Source organism: Tamandua tetradactyla, chromosome 8 (assembly GCF_023851605.1).
Source record: "Tamandua tetradactyla isolate mTamTet1 chromosome 8, mTamTet1.pri, whole genome shotgun sequence".
Classification (NCBI taxonomy): Eukaryota; Metazoa; Chordata; class Mammalia; order Pilosa; family Myrmecophagidae; genus Tamandua; species Tamandua tetradactyla.
The window spans coordinates 76707821-76727699 of NC_135334.1; the positions used below are offsets into that span (position 1 = coordinate 76707821).

Here is a 19879-nt window from a genome sequence, read left to right on the forward strand (position 1 = left end):
CTCTCTAGTTCGTTACAATTTAAATTGTATACAACTTAACAGGACTAATTATTAAGGAGACTGAAAATTAAACTTTTTTTAAAATTAATTGCAACTTGAAACAAATAGTAGAGGTCAATCACTAATATCCAGCTCGACCAGAAATTCAGGGAGAAAATAGAACAGATGACTAAAATATAGATTAGACAAGAGTTAGTTGGATACATGAGGATGATTCAATTTGCTCATTCAACAAATACATGTTGAGTATCTTCTCTGTTCTAGGTTTAGGAATGAACATAGAAAACATGGCTCTTAAAATCCTCTTTTAAGAATTTCCTGAGATATAATTTTCATACTATGAAATTCACTTGCATTAAGTGAAAAATTCAATTATATTTATTTTTTTTATAGAAGATTGCAAACAAATATTAATTTCAAAGCATTTTCATCACCACGAAGACAACCTTTTGCCCCTTAAAAGGCCTTGCCCTTTTTTTCACAATTATCACACTTCGAAACATGACATCTGTGTTAGTTTGAAAGCTGCTGGAATGTGATATATCAAAACTAGAATGACTTTTAAAAGGGGAATTTAATAATCTACAAGTTTACACTTCTAAGCTTATAATTTGTTCAAACTAAGGCATCTATTGAAAGATTCCTTAACTCGCGGAAGATCAGTGGGTGAGGAACACCTCTGTCAGCTGGGTAGTCATGCTGCGGCATCTGCTGGTCCCTGACTCCTGGGCTCCATTGCCTTCAGCCTCTGTTCCTGTGGGGGTTCTTCACTTTGCTTCTCCAGGGCTGGCTTTCATCCCTTGGCTTCCCTAGGCTCTCTCCAGGTTCTGGCTTGCTTAACATCTCCTGGTGTTGTCTGTTGGGCTCCATGCATCTCCAAACATCTGTGAATCTGTTCTTCAAATGTCGGCATCTGCTCTGAATTTTCTGTCAGCTCTGTCATTTATCCAAAATGTTTCCTGTTTTAAAGGATTCCGGTAAACTAATGAAAACCCATCTGAGAAGGGTGGAGTCAATTATCCATCTAATCAATAGATCACACCCACAATTGAGCATGTCTCATCTCTGTGAAGATAATTTTATCAAAGTTCCTGCCCTACCATATTGAATTAGAATGAAAAGAAATGGCATCTCCCATAAGATTGGATCAGGATTAAAATATAGCTTTTCTGGGGTACATAATAGATTCGAACTGGCCCAGTATCTAACCCTTCATCTCAGCATTTGGCCTGGGCTCCTGTCACAATCACTTAATGTGATGACTGGAACATTTTAGGTGCTCAATAAATATAAGTCAAATGAATAAATCCTTTAGTTTATGAATATCAATAGACTTGAGTTTTAAGAAGATTATAATCACATATTCCAAGATTGAGGTAGATTCATCCAGTCAATGTGGATTTTAAATTTTCTATTCAGTTTGTTCCATTGCATGTAAAATTCAGACATTTTGTTGGATGAAATGAGGCCTTTATAGTACTTCACTTTTGACATTAGTCAAGATTTTTCATTCATTAAGTGCATTTCTCTTGGGCTTCATTGTGAAGCCCAGGAGAGCTTCAGAAATGAATAATTATTTTACTTAAATTGAGATACAATTCAAACATACCATAAAATTCACCATTTTACAGTGACAATTCAGTGTCACTTGGTTTTTTCACAAAAGTGTACAATAACTGCCTCTTTCTCATCTCAGAACTTTGTGAGCAATCTAAAAAGAAACCCCATACTCATTAACAGACATTGCAGTTCCTCAGTCCCCAGCCACTGATAAATACTAATCTACTTTCTATCCTTGTGAATTTCTTATTCTAGACATTTAAAATAAATGGGAACATGCAATATAGGTTTTTGTTTTTGTTCTTGGTCTGGTTTCTCTAATTTAGCCCAATGCTTTCAAGTTTTATCCATGTTGTAGCATATATCAATACTTCATTATATGAATGAATAATATTACACTGAATGGATATATCACACTTTATTTATTAATTTGTCAATTAATGGACATTTACATTGTCCACTTTGGGGCTATTATGAACAATGCTATAAACATTCATGTACCAGTTTTCTGTGGACATATGTTTTCACTTCTCTTGTATATGTACCTAAGAGTGGAAAGTCTGGTTGATACAGTAACTCTATATTTAACATTTTGAGGAACATCCAAGCTGTTTTCCAGACTTACTGGACAGTTTTAGGTATTCACCAGTTAGGGATGAGTTGTGCTTTCACTGCACCCTCACAAGCATTCTTTGTTGTCCTTTTTTTTGATTATATTTTTCCTAGGTACTGTCAAGTTGTATCTCATTAGATTTTGATTTTCATATTTCTAATGACTAATAATGTTGAGTGTTTTTATTGGGCATTTGCATTTCGTCTTTGTGTAAATGCATACCCAAATAATTGCCAATTTTTTAATTGGTTTACCTGTCTTTAATTTTTGTATTTAAAGAGCTCTTTCTACTCTGAATTCTAGTCCCTTATCAGCTATATAATGTAAAAATATTTTTCTGTTATGTGAGTTTTCCTTTTCATTCTCTTCCTCAAAGGAAGAAAAAGTTTGATTTTGATGAACTCCAATGTATTGATTTTTTTCCTTTGGTGGCTTGTGCTTTTGCCGTCATATCTAAGAAATCATTGCCTAAGTCTACATCCATAAAATGTATTATCAATGTTTCCCCTCATAGTTTCTTAGTTTTAGCTTTTAATTTAGGTTTTAACCTTTTTAAAGTTGATTTTGTAGGTGATATCAGGTAGCAGTCTGAATTCAGTCTGTTATGTGAATATCCTTTTGTCCCAGCACCTGGTTGAAAAAACCTTTCTTTCTTCAGTGAATGGGACATGGTTGTTAAAAATCATTTGGCATGCGGAGCCTGCCCATGCCAAAAAATAAAAAAAAAATCATTTGAACATGGATATAAGGTTTTTAAAGATTTTTAATTATATTCTATACCTATATACTTGTCATTTTGATAGTACCACACAGTCTTTATTATTGTAAGTTTGTAGCAAATTTTAAAATCAGGAAGTATGGATACTCCCACATTTTTTTCTTTGTCAAAATACTTTTGACTACATGAGTAAATATAAATCCAACTGACTCAAACAGAAATCTTATGCATTAATTTCCCATTCTCTTGCCCCAAAAGCTGGTAATGTGTCCTCTACTTTCTGTCTCTAATAGTCTGCATATTCTCCGATATTTTCTATATGGCGGTGTTATGGATTTAATAGCCTATTCTATAACAATTTCATTTGGCTTAAAACCAACATGACTTCAATGCCATACACAAACTATGTTTCTACAACCCTCCATATCCCCAGCCTTATGTAGGTCTTATCACAAATTTCATAATTATACATAGGAGTAAAAACCATTGATTTTGCATTGTTTTCTATGTATGTGAATTTAGTTACACTTTTAGTTATGAAACAAAAATGTGGAGCTACGCTACAAAAAATATAACAGTGTTAGCACCTATATTTACTCATGGAGTTCCTTTTTTTTTTTTTTTTTTTTTAAAGATAGAGGAAGGAAAGGAAGGAAAGAAAGACAGAGAAGGAAGGAAGGATGGAAGGAAGGAAGGGAGGAAGAAAGGGAAACATCTTTATTTTTATTATATTTTGTTTATTTGCTTGTTTTTTTACATGGGCTGGGGCCGGGAATCGAACCGGGGTCCTCCGGCATGGCAGGCAAGCACTCTTGCCCACTGAGCCACCGCGGCCCGCCCTCATGGAGTTCCTTTTATTGGTGATCTTTATTTTTATGTGGCTTAAATATGAGTGCCCCTTCCTTTCAAACCTTGGCACTCCCTTTAGCATACCTTTAAACTGATTTAGTAGTGACAAGTGCCTCAGCTTTTGTCTCTTTGGGAATGTCTTTATTTCTTCCTAATTTATGACAGACAGTTTTCCTGGATACACAATTCTTTGCTCTCTGTACTTTCCCTTCAGTACTTGAAATATGTCATCCCACTGCCTTCTTGCCTCCATGGTTCCAATGAGAGATTGGCATTAATCTTATTGAGGTTCCTTTGAGCATGGCATGTTGCTTCCCTCTTGTGACTTTCAGAAATATCTTTCTATCTTTAGCATCGAACAGTTTTGATTAAATTTATCCAACGGAGAGTGATGGGTGGGTAGAAAAAAGAAAGTGAAACACTGAAACAGAAAAAAGGGAGAAATGTCATGCCTTAAAATTAATTTCTGAAGAAAATGAAAGAAAGAAGGAAAGAAATAAATGAACACAACTCAGAGTATATGAAAGTATTTTATTCTCCCCATGACAAAACACATTGATTGGCTATGTGTCCTAGGCTGGAAAAATGATTCTAATATTGGACAGTGTATGGACAGAAAACAAACAACAAAGAAAAAAATACACATTTAAAAATGAAGAATACTATTCTCACTGTTGAACATAAAAGATTTCCTTCCCCTTCCCATTTCTTAATATTTACTTTAGAAAACATGAAATTTTACATTCTCTCTTTGTCTTATTGAGATGACATCAAGAAGGATGTCACCTTTTCTTCTTAGTTTTCTGGAAAGAGATTAGCGTGACATCCAGGGGACTCCTTGATAAAAATTGAAAACCAAACTCCAATAAAGATGAAAACTATCTTAAGAATATTTAAATAATGAGCAATATCCACTTAGGCACAAATAAATGGAGATGTTGAGTTCTTTTTTCCGTCCTTGCAACTTTTTTGTGGATTGTCTGTGATGCATTACATTCCAGTTTAATCGTCATTCAATAACACTATTTTTCTTTCACATTTATTTTTGTGAAGGAACTTCTGGGAAAGGAGACTTTGTTTTCAATTTTATTTTCCCAGCAACAGACCTGGACATAAATCCACCAATGATAGCCTCACATGAGATCAGATGATGAATGTCAGGAAGTTGATCCACACTCAGAGAAAAAATACATACAGGGAAATGTATACATGGAAATCACCTCCGTGCTCTCCTCATCATGATTTAAAACACAGTTACCTAGGAGACGGCTGGAAGAGGGCATTCTGGGAGCTTCATATTACCATCACTGAATTACTGGCAAATGAGTGAAGTACTAAGACTACGGGATCAGAAAGGTAGCTAGCATTTTAAATACTGCCAGATTGCTGAGAGGAATAATCCATTGTAGTAAATATTCTATAAAACTCTTCTTTTGGAGATTTTGTGTGGGTTAATAGAATAATGGATGAGCATTGTTACTGAAGCTAGTGCTATCTGCTATCATGAGAAAGAAGACATGTTGAATATCTCATTTCTTAATGAACTCAGGAAGCATAGAGAAAGTTCACCCTGAAAAGCAAGTATTCAAATTACATTCAAAACTGAAGGAAACTACAGAGTTCCAGGAAGATGACAGAATAAGATCAGTCAGTTCACCCCTGCTCCAAGGATCAGCCAGAAAAGTGACAGTAAATCAACCAGGACAGTGATTCCTGGGTGAAAATGACCTGGGACGATCTTCTAAACCACAGAGGGAGGCCCTGGCTGCAAAAGTAAGAGAATTGAGCTGTAGAGAACTGGAGGTGATCCATAGTGCAGATAGTCTAATGCGCCCCTTTCCAAACAGAAGCCGGAGCCCTCAGGAGTGCACTGACCGGGAGACTGGGATGAGCAAGTAAGTAAGTCAAGCCCCTGTTCCTTCACAGTGCCACACCCATGCATACTACTCCCGCCTTGTGACCAGCAACCACTCCATGTCCCATGCATCTGAAATCCACCACCTGTTCCCCCCACAGTGCTCCAAGAACCCCTACTCCCAACCCCCAACCCACACATCCCCACTGCAGGCCTCTGCCTGGTGCATTGGCGCACTCCTGTCCTAGCACCACGCACCTCACCAGCATAAGTGACCTCCTGACCCTCTTGACCCGCCCCTCCCAAGACCCACACCCCAGCCCCTCACCCCTCACCTACCTCTCCCTGTTCCCTGCCTGGACTCACCTGTGCATCTTGGCCACACCCACTCCCAACCCACAAAAGCAGCAACCCTTCCCTGTATCACCCCTCTCCTGAACACCAAGCTCTGCAAAGGATCCTATGAGCGTCTGGCTCCCAGAGGTCCGTGTACACACACATGCACACCCATGTCTTGTGCACCTCAGCACCCATGCATGTGTTCCCTACTTTTGGACCCCTGTACCCTGCTCCCCTGGTCCCATGCAGACGTGCCTCTCCACCCCACCACACCCTCAGCTCTGGACCAGTACTCAGGCACTCATCCAAGTCACACCTACCCCCATTGCAGCCCCTGAGATCTGCATGCAAGCACACCATGGCCCTGCGCCCCCAGACCACGAATGCTCAAAACCACATACTACCCTATAGACACCCAGACATCCATGTACCAATCTCTTGAACCCTACCCACCCTTCTGCTATGCACATAAACACATCCTTTCCAGACACCCCTACACAAGCGCCCCTCTTCCACATCTGGAAGGTGCTCAAGTGTACATCTGTTCCACACAGCCCCCACTCTGTGCATAGGTGCCCCACCCACCTGCACCTGTGCCAGGGCCCCATCCACCGTCAAATACCTGACCCTGACCCACACACTGCGACCCCTGTGACCTACACCCCCGCACATACACACACACACACATCCACATCCCAATGCCCTTGGATGTCCTTCCCATGAGCAATGACACACCAGCACCCTGCCCTCCCTGCTTCCTGACCTCTGTGTGCTATACCATATGCACTGATACACACAATCCACACATTCCATGCACCCCCACGTCCTCCCTGTGCACCAGCCCTATGCAACCACACAGCCCCCTCATCTGCCTTTTGCTGTGCCTTACCTCTGTCTCTCCAATGCTGCACTTTGTTTCTGTGCTCCAAGGCCTGCCTGAGCTGCACTTACCCCATGGCCCCTGCACCACACCTCTACAATGTGGTGCCCTGCAGCCCATGCTCAAGGCACAAGTTTATTATTTTTAATCTGTGCCTCTACCTGCACCACAACCCATAATTGCATTGTTGTGCCTTGCCCTACATCCCATGTCCTGTTCCACACCCATCCCCCAAATGTCAAACTTTAGTCTACAGAAGGAAATCAAGTTCCAAGGTAACCCTATTCAGATATCTTCATGACTCAGAGGCAACAAAAGATCGAAGAGCATATGAAGATGCAGACAGATATAGCCCAACCTAATGACCAAGTTAAAATACCAGAGGAGACACAGACTTTTGATAACTATTCAGAGCTGTTCATATACCTCTACTGAATAAAGTCAATGGGTAGGCTAATGACATAAAGGAGATCAAGAAGACACTAGAAGAGCATAAAGAAGAATTTGAAATGATAAATAGAAAAATAGCAGATATCACAGAAATTAAAGATGTTGTGGAATAAATAAAAAAATATACTATACAACAACAGATTTGAAGAGGCAGAAGAAAGAATAAGTGAACTAGAGGACAGGGAAATTGATTTTGAACACACAAAAGATCAAATGACAAAAAATGTGGAAAACTTTGAATTGAATCTCAGGGAAATGATGGGCAAAACAAAGCACATAAATAGAAGAATTGTTGATGTCTCAGGAGAAGAAGAAAAAAGTAAATGGTTAGGAAGATTAGTTGAGGATATAATGGGGGAAAACTTCCTAAGGACATAAATATGCAAATTAAAGAAGTCTAATGAACTCCAAATAGAATAAATCCAAACAAGACTTCCCCAAGACACATACTAATCAACCTGTCAAATGTTGAAGAGAAACAGAAAATCCTGAAAACAGCAAGAGAAAAACAACCTACTGAATACAAGGGAAACCAAATAAGACTGAGTTCAGGCTACACAACTGGCATATGGAGGTGACAAAGCAGTGGTATGACAGATTTAAGATCCCAAAAGAGAAAGACATTCAGTCAAGAATTCTGTACCCAGCCAAATTGTCCTTCAAACTGAGGGAGACATTAAAATTTTCACAGACAAACAAATGCTGAAAGAATTTATCAACAAAAGATCAGCCCCACAGGAAACACTAAAGGGAGTTCTGCTGGCCAAAAAAAAAGACAGGAGAAGGTGGTCTGGAGGAGGGCACAGAATTGAAGAGTACTCATGAAGGTAGTTTAAAGGATAAAAAGAGAGGGAATAGAATATATGGATCTGACAAATAAAATCCAAAGGATAAGATGGTGGTTTCAAGAAATGTTTTTATAGTAATAACTTTGAATGTTAATGGACTAAGCTTACCACTTAAAAGAGACAGATATGCAAAATGGATTAAAAAATATAATTCAGCTATATGCTGCTTACAAGAGACTCATCTTAGAAGCAGAGATACAATTAGATTGAAAATGAAACCATGAAAAAAGATGTTCCATGCAAGCTGTAACTGAAAGAATGCAGATTTATAAAAGTGTTGAAAACAACCATGGGTATATAAGACTCCAAAGTATACAGGGCATACTGTGAAACTGGGTTCTCTGAAGACGATCCTTGAGGAATGCCACATGAGAGGCTGGTTGGCTGAAGAAAAAAAATAAAGTTTACTTTTTCTCCTTTTAAATGTATGTAACTGATTGGATTAAATCCAGTTGATTGGATTCTCTCTTTACAGAAGATTCACCCTTAATTTATCATAGATATAATCAACCACAGAGGCAATCAACAGACTGATGATTCAACAAACCAGCCTTCTGATTTCTTAAGCAGCCACAAAATATCCTCGCAGTAATGGTTAGGTCAGTTCTTGCCTCACCAGACAACTGGGCATCATCACCTGGCCAAGTCCATACCTGAACCTAACTGTCACACATGGGATATTCTAAAGATTTAGGAAGATCAAGCATCAAAGGACAGACTTAGCACAGAACTAATCAACAATATAACTCTAGACAAGATTGTGAAATAGACCTTCACACTCAAGTTGTCAAGATATTCAGATGATTAGACATCAGCAAAAATTGTACACTACACTAAGAAACAGGAAGAGATGGCTCAGTCAGGAGAACAAAATAAAATTTCAGAGTAAACTTGAAATTTGGAATAAATAATAAAAGATATTCAGACAATTCTAAATCAATTCAAGGAGATGAAAGAAAATAGGGTGAAAGAGATAAAGAATATTAAGAAGAAGATGTGAGAGCATAAAGAAGAATTTGAAAGTATATAAAGAAACAGAAGAGAAATTGCAGGGATGAAAAGCAAAATAGTAGATAAATAGAACTGCACTAGAGGCATACAACAGCAGATATGAAGAAGAAAAGAAGGAATCAGCAAACTAGAAGACACGAAAATTGAATTTATACCATAAGAAGGACAGATAGAGAAAAGAATGGAAAAAAATTAGCAGTGTCTCTGAGATCTCAGGGACAGCATGACATGTACAAATGTGTGTCATGGGTATCCCAGAGGAGAAAAGAAAGTAAAAGGAGCAGAAATATTTGAGGATATAATAGCCTAAAGATTATGAACTCTTATGAAAAACAAATAGACATGTCTAAGAATTGCAGCATATTCCACCCTAGAATACTGAATCGGGGTTAAAAGAAATGGCTGACTCCACAAGATTTGATCAGGATTAAAACCTGGCTTTTTAGCAGTACATAATTTCAAAATGGCACAATATAGAAAGGAATATTATTTAGCTGTTAAAAGAAATGATATCCTGATACATGTGACAACATGGAGAAAATACGAGGTCATTATGCCTATTGAAACAGGTCACATATGAAAGGGCAAATTTTGTATGACCTCACTAATATGAACTGAACATAACTAGCAAACTCATGGTGTTAATACCTAAAACATATGTCACCAGAAGAAAGCATGAAGGCCGAGAATGTGGAACTGATGCTTGACTTGTGTATAAAATGTACTAAGATTGATTATAAATGTTTAGGAATGGATAGAGTCAATGTAGCATATTACAGTGAGTGTAAATAAAATAATGTTACATGGGTGCAATTGTGATTGAAAGGGAACATGAGAATAGAAGGAAAACCAGAGGATGAAATATGGAGCTAAATAACATAGTAAATTTTCCTGAGGGTGAAAATGTTCTAGGACTGATTGTGGTAATGAATGCAGAACTCTCTGAATATACTAGGACACACTGATTGTACATATTACATTGATTGTATGGTATATGAATTTATCTCAATGAAATTGCTTTAAATTCAATAAAGAGCATTAAAAAAACTAAAGCTTATTATTTGAAAAGATCAATAAAATTAATAACTTTTAACTAGACTGAGAAAATAAAAAAGAGAGAGAATACAAATAAATAAAATTAGAAATGAAGGGAGAGGCGTTGCTATTTACCCCACCAAAATAAAAGGGATCCCAAAAAGATCTTTAAAAAATGCTGTAAAAATCTGTAAGCCAACAAACTGTGTCACATTGATGAAATGGACAAATTTCTAGAAACACATAAACAACTTACACTGACTCTAAAAGAAATAGACAAATTAGAAGTAAAGAGATTGACTCAGTCATCACAAACTTCCCAGCAAAAAATATTTGAGGACTAGATGTCTTCACAGGTAAATTCTACCAATCTTTCCAACTAGAACTAAGACCAATTTTTCTTGAACTATTCCAAAAAATTGAAGAGAAGGGGACACTACCTACCTCATTCTAGGAAGCTAACATCACACCAATACCAAAGACAGACAAAATATTGCCAGAAAAGAAATTACAGACCAATCTCTCTAATGAATATAGATGTAGATAGCCTCAAAAATGCTAACAAGTAAAAAAATATATACTCTAAGATCAAGTGGAATTTACCCCAAGTAGGGAAGTTTGAATTAACAAGAAAATGAATTAGTATGATACACCACACAAACAGAAAAGGGAAAAAAAACCCACACACATGATAATTTCTACTGCCATAGAAAGGCATTTAACAAAATCCAGCATCCTTTCTTAATAAAAACACTTAGAAAAAAAGGAGTAGAATGAAATTTCATCAACATGATAAAGCGCAGGTTCCAAGCACTCTCTGCAAATATCATACTAAATGGTGGAATACAGAGAACTGTTTCCCTAAGATCAAGAAGACAAGGATGCCCTCACTACTGTTATTCAACATCATACTGCAAGTTCTAGCCAGAGCTATTAGGCAAGAACAAGGAAAAAGGGAAACCAAATTGGAAAGGAAGAAGTAAAATTTTCATTATTTTCAGAAGACATGATACTATGTATAGAAATTTCCAAATAATTTACAAAAAAAGGGACTAGAGCTAATAAATGAGTTCAGCTAAGTGGAAGGGTACAAGATAAATCAGATACATCAGCAGTGTTTATATTCAATAGTAATGAACAATCTGAGGAGGAAATTTTAAAAATTCCATTTACAATAGCAACTAAAAGAATGATATATCCAAGAATAATTCTAACCAAGGAGGTAAGCCTCTTCTACACGGATAACTAAAAAACTTTGCTAAAAGAAATAAAAAGAACTGAAAGCAGGGCCTTGAACAGATATTTGCAGACCAAGGTTTATAGCATCATTATTCAGAATTGCTAAAAGATGGAACCAACCCATGTGTCCATAAATAGATGAATGAATAAATAAAGTGTGGTATATACATACAATGGAATGTTATTCAACGATAAAAGGGAATTATGTTATGATACATGCAAAAACATGGGTGTACCTTAATGATATCATATTGATTGAAACAAGCCAAATACAAAAGGACAAATATTGTATGATCTCACTGATATGAATTGCTAAGAATAAGCAAATTCAAAGAGTCAGTATCCAGAATAGAGGTTATATGGGATCAGGTGTGGGTAGTATATTGAGAGTTAATACTTAAATTGTACACTGCTTTCTTTGGGATGTTTGAAAAGTTTTGGTAATGAATAATGGTGGGGCTGGTGGTAGCACAATATTGTGAATTTAATTAGCTGCAATAAATTATACATGCAAATGTGGTTAAAAGGAAAACAAATTAGGTTGCAAATAAATACATAGGACCGTACAACACAAACACTATTGTAAATGATGGATTATAGATAATAGTGCAATTATAGAAATGTTATTTCATTGACTGTAATAAATGGATCCCACTAATACAAAGTGTTAATAATAGTGTGGCATATAGGAACTCTGTATTTTATGAATAATTGTTCTCCAAATCTACAACTTCTCTAAAAAAATGCTTTTAAAAAATATCTCTAAGTATAAAGGTAAACCATATTTTCAACAACAGTGAATGTTACATCAGAAGCACAGAAATCGATAAAAAATACCAAATAAAAATTTTGACATGTACTATACCAATAGATATATAGATATATAACTAATAAAGAAAAACCAAGAATATATCAAGTAAAGAATTTCTATGAGTCAGGAGTATAGCCTAGACACTTTAACCTTAATTGTTAAAAAACTCATTTCGTGATATCTCATATGTATACCCAATTGAAAATCATTGTCCTAGAAGATGCTGGACTGATATTAAATTTTCAAATTTCTTTATATAAGCAAAACCTATAAGTTTAAGGAAATTATATTTAGTGGAGGAAGCAAACACATGAAGGCAGATTTATAATAAACTTGCTTTAAAATTATACACAGGGTCTTTGGGATCATGGGAGGAAGCAACTCTAATTCTACCAGAAGGAGAAGAAGGTTAAATGGTGCTCCCACAAATGGTTAATACTTAACATTCACAGGGAGCTGGATGTCCTTGACTCCAGTCCCCTTTACAGATTCACCTGCAAGGCTTTTCCTTTTTCTCTGGGTCTCTGAGTGCAACCTGATGAAGTGAAAATCGCCAGAGGTCCTGGACCAATGGAAAACTCTGAGGAGACAAGATTAGACTCTGGGTCACGATAAATTGGTGGGCTCAAGCATCAGTGAAACTCTGGTGAATGCACGTCATCTCGTATGCTCTTTACCCTGATAAAAGGGCATTGTAAGAGAATAAGAATATTTAGAAAAGAGAGTCAACAGCAGAAAAGCTGTGCACTGATTACATCCAAAAAGAATCTGTAAGGGTCTTGCTCCATATGGGAGGAAAACAAGAGAAACCAACAGAGAAAAACAATGCAGCATAGTGAGAAAGTGACCTGGTTGCCACTTTATGGGAGAATGTCAATTCTCTAGTAATAAGGGATGGATAAGTAGGCAAAACAAGAATGTGAAATATATATATATATATGAAATGCTGCCTTTAAATGCATAGGAAGATCAATGGTTTCTTTAAATTATGTGAACAAATTTTATCTTCAATAAAATTGCCAGTACAAAACATCAGCCAGCCCATGGTTATGTAAAATGTTCTACTTAATTTAAATGTTCCTTTTATCCCTTTTCCTCCTTTTGTTTATTCTACTTACAAACTATCATTGACTCTCTGGGATTTATGATTCCCTCACAAACACAGATCTAACTGAAACTAGGATTTGGGATTTATGCCACTTTGAAAGGATCTATGTACCCTAGAAAAGCCATGTTTCAACCTTAATTGATCTTGTGGGAGCAACCATTTCTTCTAATCCCTATTCAGCACTATAGGTTGGAAACTTGATTAGGTCATCCCCACAGAGCTGTGATTTAATCAATCATGGGTATTAAACTTTATTAGATGGGGACATGTCTCCACCCATTCTTTGTGGGTCTTGATTGACTTACTGGAATCCTATAAAAGAGGAGAGATTTTGGAGAGAAGAGGAGAAAGCTGCAGAACCATAATAGAAAGATGAGAGAACCACAGAGTCTACCAGGTCATGACCTTTGGAGATGAAGAAGGAAAATACCTCCCAAGGAGCTTTATGAAGCAAAAGGCCTGGGGAGAAAGCTAGCAGATGTCACCATGTTTGACATGTGACTTCCCAGTTGAGAGAGAAATGCTGAACTCATCAGCTTTTCTTGAGTGAAGGTAACATCTTGATGGTGCCTTGGTTTGGACATTTTTATGGACTTGCTTTAATTTGGAGATTTTCACAGCCTTAGAACTGTAAACTTGCAACTTGTTAAATTCCCCTTTTAAAAAGCCATTCCATTTCTGCTATAGTGCATTCTGGCAGCTAGTAAACTAGAACAGGATTCAAAATCTGTGATAGGATGAATTAGTAACCCAAGTGTAGTGGAACAATTCAATATGCAGAATTTCTTAACAGGCTTCTTTTATCTAGCACAATGTCATCAAGATTCATCCATTTTGTAGCAGATGCAGCATACCATTTGTTTTCATTGCCAAGCAATATTTCATTTTATGAGTATATCAATTATCAATTCACGATTTGATGGGCGTTTGTCCAGTTTCAATTTTTTAACTATTATGAATAACGCTTATACGAACAACTAGGTATAAGTTTGTGAACAACTGGATCCACATCTCTTGGCCATATGATAATTTTATGTTTGACATTTTTACAAACTACTGAACTTTTTTCCAAAATGGCTGCACTATTTTACAAAACCGTCATCAATAAAGATTCAATTTTCCTCATCTAGCTAATATTTATTAATGTTTATTTTTTTTAACTATGGCAATTGTATGGGTGTATCACACTGTGGTTTGATTTGCATTTTCCTGATAATTAATGATTTGAGGGTATATCTTCAAATATATTTTTAAATTGTAAATGATCTTTAAATATTATAGATGCAGGCCTAGATATATAATTTGTAAATATTTTCCTCTTAATCCTGAGCATGTCCCTGTTTGGGTCTTACCAAAAAGCCCAGAGTGTCTCACAAGACTCCTTTATATTGTCAAGGTTGGAAATCCATATGATATTACCCAGCAAAGATTAGTTGCTGAAATTTTTGCTCAAGTCTTTAACCAAATACCAACCTATGCTTTCTGCTGACTTTCTTGATTATAATCTTGCACTTTCACACTTTGGTCAACAAATTGGTGGTAGTGGTGTGTGTTGGAGGTTAGATCCTTGTTTTATTAGTATATTATAAAGTATGAAAGTATTATAACTTTTTTTCATGATACATAATTCTGTGCATTGAAATGTCAGAACCACATGTAATAAGGAAGAGAAAATATTAAATCAGCAAGATTTTTTTAAGAATTATTTTTCCTTTTGAATCTTGATATGTATACTTAGATTGCATTTTTGCCTCATTTGAAATGTGTTTCCAAGTTAAGTGATGCAGTACAATTATGTAAACAATAAAATCAATAATACTGTATTTCAGTATTTTATATTTACAAAAACATTTGACCAAGATTCTGAGTATGAGTGCTTTATAACAATTATATTCTGATGGAAAAAACATGCCCTTGTTATATTCCAACACTTAGAAAGTTCTTCTCTTGCCTTGGTTATTCCTTTCCCCATGAAGCCCCAAGCTTGGTAGACATGATCTATACCTCCAATCCACCATGATTTTCAGCTTCACCTTCCCAGATCTCCTGTCCACTTAAGGTATCAACCTCAGTCTATAAGATAGTAGAGGATCTGCAGCACCCGCTCCCACATTTTCTTGGTCTACACCCCATAAATCAAGGCATTGACGATAGGAAGTAACAGAAAGTAGAGGTTATCAATAATGATCTGAAGATGTTGAACCATATGGTAGCCTAAACTCTGAGCCAAGATAGAGAAGACAACAGGAGAGTAAAAGAGACTAATGACTGAGAGATGAGAATCACAGGTGCTAAGAGCTTAGCTCCGTGCCTCCCGAGATGGTATCAAAAGACAGTTTGAAGTATCAGTCTGTATGAAGGAATGATAAAAAACAGATCAAATCCCACAGATGTGACAATAACCATGATGCCACAGACAATGTGGTCAGACATGTCTCCACAGGCTATCTGTACCACAGCCATGTAGGCACAGTAGGAGTAAGCAACGGTGTGGCATTGGAAGCTTTCTAGGCTTTTTGCAAGGATGGGTGTTGGGGTCAACACTGCCACTGGCCTTGCCAGGACAGTCAGTGCCATCTTCACAAGCATGTTGTTAGCAAGGATGGTTGTATATCTCAGAGGTTTCCAGATAGCCACAAACCTGTCAAAAGCCATGGCCAGGAGGATTCCAGACTCCATGACATAAAAGAAAGGGATGAAAAACATCTGCATGAGACAGGCATTGAAGTTAATTTCCTTGGCATCCATCCAAAAGATGCCCAGCATGCAAGGCACAGTGACACTGACCAGAGATAGGTCATCAACTTGCAGCATGGCCAGGAAGAGAAACATGGGCTCATGAAGTCTCTTCTCCCCCCAGATGATCCATAAGATGGCGAGGTTGCCAAAGACTGATATCACAAACACCAAGAAAAAAGGCACAGAGAACCAGCCATGGTTTAGATTACCAATACGTGCATTCCTGTATGGCATTTTCCCTAGAAAGTAGGACCTGGCATTAGATCCAACAGTCTCAGCAACACAGGAAAGGGCATGGAGAAGCCGGGAATCATGGTTTTCACTCAAAATAAGGGAACTGAATTTAATCATCTAGGGTCCTTACCTTCTGGGATTGACCGTGGTGCACTGGATCATTCTCTCAAGTATTTAGCTACATATTATTAAAAGGACCTAAAAAATCTGCTGTTCTTATATCTGGATGATATGATATTATTTTGAAGGAATAACAAATTTTGAAAGCCAGAAGTGGAATCCAAAATACCTCAATAGACAATACTTTAGCATTGAAAGTCAAAGATTATTCCACAAGCCTGGTTAGGAAATTGGAAATGTAAAAGTAAATTAATAGGGGATGTTAGGGTAATTCAGTGATAGAATTCTCACTTGCCATTTGAGAGACCCAGGTTTGATTCCTGGTCCATGTACTTCAAAAAAAAAAATTCAACGAATGGTGCCACAATAACAGAATAGTCACATGTAAAAACAATAACATGTGACTCCCACCATACAGTATTACAATAAAAAAGTAAATTAATAGTCTTTAACATATATGTGTATATGTATTTTTTTAGTAGAGAGTATAGTTTAAGGTTAATGTCAATATATTTTTCCATATAAAAATATTTGTTAAATATTTTAATGTAACTATTTTGAGTAAAATTATATGGTAAAATTTCCAAATTATTTGATAATGATCATGGATTAAAGAGTATTCTTATCAATGTAATACAAGTTTATACCTAGAAAAATATAGCAAAAAGTTGTTTCATTTATTATAAACAAGTTTATAATTAATGAAAAAATAAGACTATGGAAATAATATCAATTTTACAAGTAATATTATTGCTATATAATATGGCTCTTAAGATTTAGATTCCAGATTTTGGAAGAAAGAATACATATATCATGTTTAAAAAAGCCACCACATGAACCAAAAAAGAATTTTCCATATAAGGATGGAATAAAAGGATAGAAAAATAAAGCACAAAGTTGTTTTAGAAGTAAAAATATAGCAACATTAACCTTGAGTCATGTTCTATTGCTTCAGTTGATAATGATTTCTATTATTAGTCTTTATATTTGTATGTATAGTAATTTAATTCTATACCCTTCTAGTATGCTCACAATTTATTTTTATTGCAATTGCATTATTTTTAAGTTTCTTCTAAGAAATCAAATGTTTATTTTAGTGCTTAAATCCAGCCTTAGAAAAACTCAAGATTGTATTTCACAAAGTATGAAAAGGCTCTTGCTCATTAACATTCTGTAAATATCATGTCCACCAAAAAGGGACTTATCTGCTAAAATACTACGTTAGCATTTATATATGATGAGCTATTTTGATCTAGGTATTTCATATATGAACTCCATTTGGTGTAAGGCACAACACAGATGAATGATAGTGAACTTCTCTTGGAAGGTAAGTAAACGTAATGACAATAACAAGAGTTTGGAGGTAATGCAGGGCTACCATTTATAAGTAACAACCAAGTTGTTTAAGACTTTGAGTTTAAGTATTCTTATTGTATAAAATGGGACAAGGCACACCATGCAAAGTTTTTAGGAAAGAATGAATATTCCACTAAATTCCAACATTGTCTACTACCACATTCCTAGAATAATTATTTTAATAGACTCATGTTCTCAGTTGCAAATTTTCACATTTTTCTATGAATATCAAAGCATTAAATGCAATATTCATTTGTTTTTGTCTGTATCTTTCTTAGACAGAACTAGAATAATGAACATTCTCAAATTCACACCACAAGAGGGATGTATTTTTGGTCTTAAAATATTTACTTAGTGTCATCAGAAGTAGAAACGTAGATGAACAGAAGATGCAAATAAAAATACAAAAGGTATCTTTTAGTTCAATATAGGAAAATATTCCATCACAAAGAAATGTTCCCCAAATAGAAAAGATAGTTTATGAAACCTGAAGCTCACTATCAGTGGGTTTTCTAGATGTAAATGGACGTAATGTAGATGAAAATCTCCCATATATGTGGTGGCATTAGAAGGATGTTAGAGAAGATTTAAGCAACATGGTTGGGTTTTTTTTTGTATGTAACATGGTTGGGTTTTGAGCTATCAGGAACAATTCCCAGCAAACAAATATATCAAAATTAACTGTAAGAAAGCCACCACTCATTAGGGCATAACATATAGAAAATTATTGATCTCTTTCTAATGAATGTCAATGGATATTCTAAAGATTGAAGATTCTCCCTGTGGCCTCAACAAGAGACAGTGACTGTGGAATTTGTATATGAGAAATGCATGTAATGCCTTCTTCCTGCAAGACTTTTTTTTGTAACCTCACGTTTACTAGTCCTCTTTTTCCCTAGGCCCTGGAGCAGTACCTTTAGATGGCTGTGAGTCCTGTCACAATGGGGATGGAATCAGAAAAGCACCCAATCACTTGTGACATAGGGAAGATCTGCTGATGCGCAGAATAGTATGGAGTGTCTGTTGAAATACAAACAGATTTATTTTGGTGAATCTTGGTCCTTAGTGGTTTCTCTATTAACAGAGTTTAATCTTGGATATTCTGGATAACAAATCCCAGAGCCCATCATTGAGGGTAGCACATGTGGATGACAGTGAATGTTTAGGAGCACTGTAAAAATAAGTCTTGTAATTTTTACCTATTGTTGAAAATGTATATCCACACAAACACTTTTATATGAATGTTGATGGGATGTTTATTCATAATTTCCAAAAGTGAAAGTATTTAAGATGCTTTTCACAGGTGAATGGATAAACTGCAATCCATTTATATATTGGGATATTATTCAGTGATTAAAAAGAGCTATCAAGCCAGAAAAAGTCATGAAGATAACTTACCTAGAGCATACTGTTTATTAAACAAGGTCATTCTGAAAAGATTGTGTGCCATGCATATTACAGCTGCATGATATTCTGGAAACAGCAAAACTATAGAGAAAATAAAAAGATCAGTGATTGCCAAGGATTTCAGGGTGAAGTGGAATGAATAGGTGGATCACAGGGCAATATTAGTGAGGGAAACTATTCTGTATGATACCATAATGATGGATACCTGGCATAATGCATTTGTCAAAACCCATTGAACTGTAGAGTGAATCATAATGTCAAATCTGGGTTTTAGCTGAAAATCGTATATCAATATTGACTCCTCAGTTGTTACATATGTACCACACTAATGCAAGATGTTATTAATAGAGGAAACTGTGTAGGGATGGGTGGTGGGGGTATATAAGAACTCTGTAGATTCTGCTCATACTTTCTCTAAACCTACAACTGCTCTAAAATTTAAAATCTATTAATTTAATATTACAGGAATAAATTGATTCCTATTTATATATGCAAGAAGTTTATAATGAATATACAATAAATTAAAAAGCATTAACTGCTAATTTTTTGCAGGAGGCAGAGGGCAGCAGAAGGGTATACCTGAGGGAGCATGGTGGGTACTGAGGAGGGAAGAGCAACGTATGAGGAAACATTAATAAGAAAGATTAGAGAAATATCAGTGTAAACAGATCCCTTAGATGGAGCCATAGTCTCAAGAAAGATGGATA

At 36.0% G+C, this 19879-nt stretch overlaps 1 pseudogene; it reads right to left on the reverse strand.

Annotated features, from left to right (window-relative positions):
• Positions 1-15384: 15384 nt before the first annotated feature.
• LOC143645160 (olfactory receptor 52K1-like) lies at positions 15385-16406 on the reverse strand (annotated as a pseudogene).
• Between the last annotated feature and the right edge of the window lie 3473 nt (positions 16407-19879).